General features: G+C 42.3%; 1 pseudogene; it reads left to right on the top strand.

The window, feature by feature from the left end:
• Nucleotides 1-2,590: 2,590 nt before the first annotated feature.
• On the top strand, nt 2,591-2,708 carry LOC126102161 (5S ribosomal RNA; annotated as a pseudogene).
• Nucleotides 2,709-5,743: the final 3,035 nt, after the last annotated feature.

Raw genomic sequence — 5,743 nt, 5'->3', positions numbered from 1 at the left:
GTAAAATAATCCAGCACTTCTTAACCAAGATCTAAATAAGGTAATAGAGGACAATGCCTAATGGTTGAGGTTCCTCTGTTTCAGTTCACATGTTTCCGATCATTTTCAAAAGCAGATACATCTACTGCGACTCTAGAACTTGGAAGCATCGTTCAGTGGAGGCGGCATCAACTAAGGTGTTTGAGCGCTCGAAGAATTAAGTCGCTAGTGGGCAGCCTGAGAAGCAGGTCACTCTGAGGTCTCCTGGCAAGGCACTTGCAAAATCGGTGTAATACATGTGAAAACAGAAACATTTATCTGTGTTAGTATCATTTCATTTCTGTATGAACGGTTGTCTGTTATGTAGAGTCTGTAAAAAAGAAAATAATCATTTTTCATTTTTGTGTTTGTGCAATATTTATGTATCCATATTTTGCAAATAACGTCTGTGGTCGGCAAGTGTGGAAATCGAAGCAGACAATGATAATTGAAAAAATTAACAAAGAGATTTATTAGCGAACTGAACTGATAACAAATAGTAGAGGTTTAAATGTTACTCTCTCTGTCTTCTTGTAGCCGTTAAAGTTGTAAGAGCCTGTGACGCTTGCTTGAATGCTTGGTTAGCTTTCTTTTCTTCTTTGTTCGAGAAAGACGCCATTGGAGGCTGATGCATAAAGAAGGTGAGTACTTTGAATTTATGTTGATTTTTGAATATAGAAATTGTTAAAAAATACTTGTAATCATTTATTGCTACCTTGTCCAGTATTTCATTCCACATTTTTAGCCGTTTTCAGCATATTTAGAAGTTTTCATGAAGCAGAGCTGCGCTGCAATCGCGGGAGCCGCTGCCGCGGCAAATTCAAATTATAATTGAATGAAATCAGTTTTCCCGAAATAAGCGGGCAGGTAATGGTACATTACAATAATTTCTTTAAATTTCACGGAGACCTCAGAGGAGTATTGTGGATTTTATTACGTCATTTTCAGGTGGACATGAGCAACTGCAATATTCAGTGACCTAAATAATTTACGTAAATCAGAGTGGTAAAACTTTACTTGTGTGATATCAAAGACTGCTGTTATGAAACCTGTTCTGGCTAATAATAATATTAAAATCAAATTTCATTTTTTGTTTCATGCTTTAGTCGTGGCAATCAATAGTGTTCATATGTTAAAAAATTATGTTTAGCGAACATAGGATACTGTAACTTCTCTACGTGTAAATAAGAGTAATTTTCAGTGCATTTCAGAGAGGAAAGTAGAGAAGGGCATGTTTAATTTCATAATTAGTTACAGTAATGACACCGTGTTCCATTTCTAACAGGCCAGATCAGGGTTATGTGAAAATAGTTTGCAAATTAAATATCACAAGTACACTGAAGGAAATCTTTTAGTGTTGTGCGTATCCCCTCATAATAGGTCGAGGTTTACAAAGTTAAAGTTTTTCAACTACAGAAACTAATACTGAAAATCGCATGTTATCTTTTGTGCTCCCAACAATAAGCAATATACAGTTAATTACAATGATATGCAACAAAAACTGCATATAAAAGCAAACGGTGCGCGGTGGGGAGGCGCGACATCACGCAGGTGAACACTTGGCAGAAATTTTCATTTTCTGATGTAATACAGTACTTTCGGAGCACTACCGCTTTTCGGACACTACTGAGAGTGTCTGAAATGGCATTTGAGTAGCGACACGTTATTCTGCAAGTATTTCACGCAGTAAAGTGTACGAGTGGGAAGTGACGTTAAATGTATGATTTCCAACTGTGACGATTATTAGAACAACGGCAGGACCACGTTCTGAAGTCGTTATGCTGTCACAACATGATGGGTAAGCGATTTTGGCGCATGGCTTGGGATTCGCGAGATTTCTGATAGTTGTATCTTCAATATTTAACTACGCAGGTGGCTGACTGGTCGCGTGACGGAAGTATTGAATCCCAATTCTTAATTATAATATATTATGCGCAAATGAACAAGAGTACAGTTTAGAATCATTACTGAAAGACCTGCGTGGCAGTGCAAAATTGATTAAAATTGATTAATCCGGATGAAGGTTTCTTTACATATAATTTTTCCGTTTTGTAAGTATGTTACACAACCAAGTGCTTGAGATAGACTTCTGGAGTACTAGGAATGTCTAACCTGAGTAAAGATTCTCTTCGCAATGAGTAACAGATCTGTGAGGAGAATTCTATTTAAAACGACTGATGGAAGTTTCACACAAGGTGAGTAAGTGAAGACGTTCGATTGATACCACTCTCTTTCATGTGCTCTCATCGTAAAAAATAGGTGCCAAACGTAACTGTAACCATCAATCCCCAGCTATTGGACAAAGCGAATCTCAATTACATTTGAAGGCCACAGTAGTTATGTTATTTTTATTCGTGGCTAACCAACCCTACTTCTCAGGCCACTTCAATGTAATAATGATTTGGAGAGTTATAACGTGTACCTATAAGAGTGGCTTGGCAGCACTATCTTTGAGTTCATTTCAACGAGATGGTTAAATATCGGGGTTTTTGGCGCTCGCGGCGTCTCACAAACGTGAGATGGCCGTTGGCATGCTTCCCGACCTGATAAATGAAGAGCTTGGCACCTTTGGGCCAACGGTCTTGCCGCAGTGGTAACACCGGTTCCCGTCAGATCACCGAAGTCAAGAGCTGTCGGGCTGGGCTAGCACTTGGATGGGTGACCATCCGGTCGGCCTAGCGCTGTTGGCAAGCGGGGTGCACTCTGCCCTTCTGAGGCAAACTGAGGAGCTCCGGTCTCGTAAACTGACATACTGTCGGGAGAGCGGTGTGTTGACCACAGGACCCTCCATATCTGCTTCCAGTGACGCCTGTAGGCTGAGGATGACACGGCGGCCGGTCAGTACCGTTCGGCCTTCATGGCCTGTTCGGACGGAGTTGGCACATTTGGACTGAAGTAACTGGTCTGTGGCATCCAAACGATAAGATTCAAACACATTTACGTTGAGGTTTTGAAAATAGAATAAAATCCTTCCAGTTACTGAGATAGCCAGGTGGGATCGAATAATATCTTTTACAATATACCACCATGACTGCTAAGTTCCAAACCATTCAGTCGTCTTAAACGGAGTAGTTTGCACGGGAAATTGCTAGTTGACATCGCTAACTTAATGCCAAACATCGGTGCGAAGACACATGCGCAAAGGAAGACGCTACATGAGCGACCTCTGTCGAGTTTCGTGGCCTATTCGAATGTTGGTCCACCTATGGCGCGGAGGCGCATGCGTAATGGTGATGCTGCACGCAAGCTGTTTGTCAGAATGCGGGCCTGCTACTTATTCTACAGTGAATATTCTGAGCAAATTGACGGTGTTGCCATTGAGTTGTCCTTTCTTCCCTCTGGTACCAAAAATTTTTAACGAGGACTTTGAGGAAAGGTCTCTTGATTCGACAGAACGTAAACCAAAGGGCTTCTTGCTATATGTAGATGATAGTTCCATAGTGTGGCTCCACGGTGAAGAACAACTGTCACTTTTTCTGCAGAACTTGAATTCACTCCACGAGAAAATCAAGTTTACGATGGCAGTGGAGAAGCGCGGCTGTCTGCCGTTTCTGGATCTACTGGTCAGTTGGAAAGTGGATGGAGCATTGGGACATTCCGTTTACCGTAAGCCCACCAATACAGACCTGTATTTGCAGGCGTCTAGCTGCCACCATCCATCAGAAACAAATGGGCGTTCTTCGAAATGGTGCATCGGGCACATGTATTTGATGAAGAAAACCTTGCAAAGGAGCTGGAATACCTATAATTTGTGTTCAAAGATAATGGATACTCTTTACATCAGACGAGCACAGATTGAAGGGGGAAGAAATCTGACCATCCACAAAATCAAGAGGAGAATAAGCAGCTCGAGTCTAGGACGTTCCTCCGATACGTCGGCAATACTTTGTCGAAATAAGGCAGAAACTTAAGGAAACATCATGTCAATGTAACCTCCAGCACGCCTACAAAAACTTGTGCTCTTCTCGTTTAAAAAACGACGATCTGGGACTGCGGAGGTCTGAAATATACAGAATTCCTCGCCAGTGTGGCAAAGCCTACATTGGTCAGCAACGCTAACAGTGCGTGAAACGTTCGATGAACATGATCGCCACAAACGCCTTTCGCAGACCTGTGAGACAGTCATAGCCGAAACTGTACCTCCACAGGAGATTCCCTAGATTATTTTGCCACGGAAATCTTGGCCTCGACGAGATCGTTATGGGATTCAGTTATTGAGGAATCGGTGGAAAAACGTTTGGCGGAAGATCTTATTAATAGCGAAGGCGAGTTTCAGTAGAAATAGGCGTAGGATCCAATGATTTCTTTCATTTCTTCACAAGTAAGCCATTTTATGACTAATGCCACGTCTAATGTTAGTTAATTTTGTCAATTTCACATCTGAATTTTAACTCCGCGAGCCTGCATTCCGACAGAGATCGCGCATGTAGCATCAGCACTACGCATGAGCCTACGCACCATAGATGGAGCAATATTCGAAGTGGGCGCGTAACTTTACAGATGTCGCCCATGTAGCGGTCGTGTTTACGCATGCGTTTCCGCACAAATTTTCGGTATAAAGTTAGCGATGTGAACTAGCAACCTCCAGCGCAAAAGACTCACCTGAAGATGGTTAAATGGTTGTCAACCAAAATATCGTGGCAAGAAGCGCCGTCATCGACTACACGCGCGAAACTTCATGAAGAGTGGGATTTATCGTTCAGTTATGCAGCTGCTTGCTTTGGTAAGGATCGCTCGACTGACTTGCGAATGTGGAATCAATTGGTTTAGGAGGGACATAACACCAAGGAGGATATGAATAGTGCCACGCGACTAGCGCGCGAGAGGGAAAACTTATTGTTTGTTTCACCATGTAGGATCATGCAGCATCATCACATAACTTGTGTCAGGAAACACGCTTTTTTGTAACAAGAGAAATATCCATATGGGCAGTGCGACGACTTATGGAACATCTCTGACAGTCATCACAGCACATTGTTGCAGCTTCCCTTGATGGAGCAGCAGAGAGAAGGTGCCTACAGTGGAGCGCTCAACGACAACACTGGACGCAAGAATAGTGACATATCGTGTTTTCAGCCGAGTCTAGGTTCTATCAGTTACATCACGATGGACTTGTTCCTTGTGTGGAGCCTCACAGGAGAACGAATGTTCCCAGAATGCATTCATCATCGTCATATAGGCTCGGCACATTGTGTGATGGCTTGCATAACTTGGAATTTGGACAGTAACTATTACATTTTTGCCATGTTAGGATGAGCAGTTCCCCTAGGTCTTCGTGCCATTACCTTTAAATATCATAACGCATGAACCCATGCTATCCGTCCCGCCCTGGCGTACGTAGGTATGGAGAGTGTTTGACTATTGTCCTGGGCAGAACGTTCTGTAGATGTGAATTGTATCATGGGTGCTGAGAGACTGCTACTGCACCACTCGTGCTTCACTACGTATGATGAACTGTGACAAAGATTTAAAGCAGCATGGAATGAAGTACCCACGGTTGTAATCCATTTTTTTTTTTTTTTTGCCTCTAAGACCAGATGGGTTGGAACAGTTGATGCTGCGTCTCTGTGTAAAGATTTCGAAACCTGTATACTCCCAAATCACCAACAAATTTTATTATCTATTCTACCTGCCCTACTATATATGTATACTATCTAAAGTTTCGTTAATTACCGTCGATACGGAAGCTGCAGTTTCGCTGACCAGCAGTCTAAGTTTTATTTTT

The sequence above is a fragment of the Schistocerca cancellata genome, chromosome 9 (assembly GCF_023864275.1).
Source record: "Schistocerca cancellata isolate TAMUIC-IGC-003103 chromosome 9, iqSchCanc2.1, whole genome shotgun sequence".
In the NCBI taxonomy this organism is placed as follows: Eukaryota; Metazoa; Arthropoda; class Insecta; order Orthoptera; family Acrididae; genus Schistocerca; species Schistocerca cancellata.
This window is presented reverse-complemented; position numbering and strand designations above follow the sequence as displayed.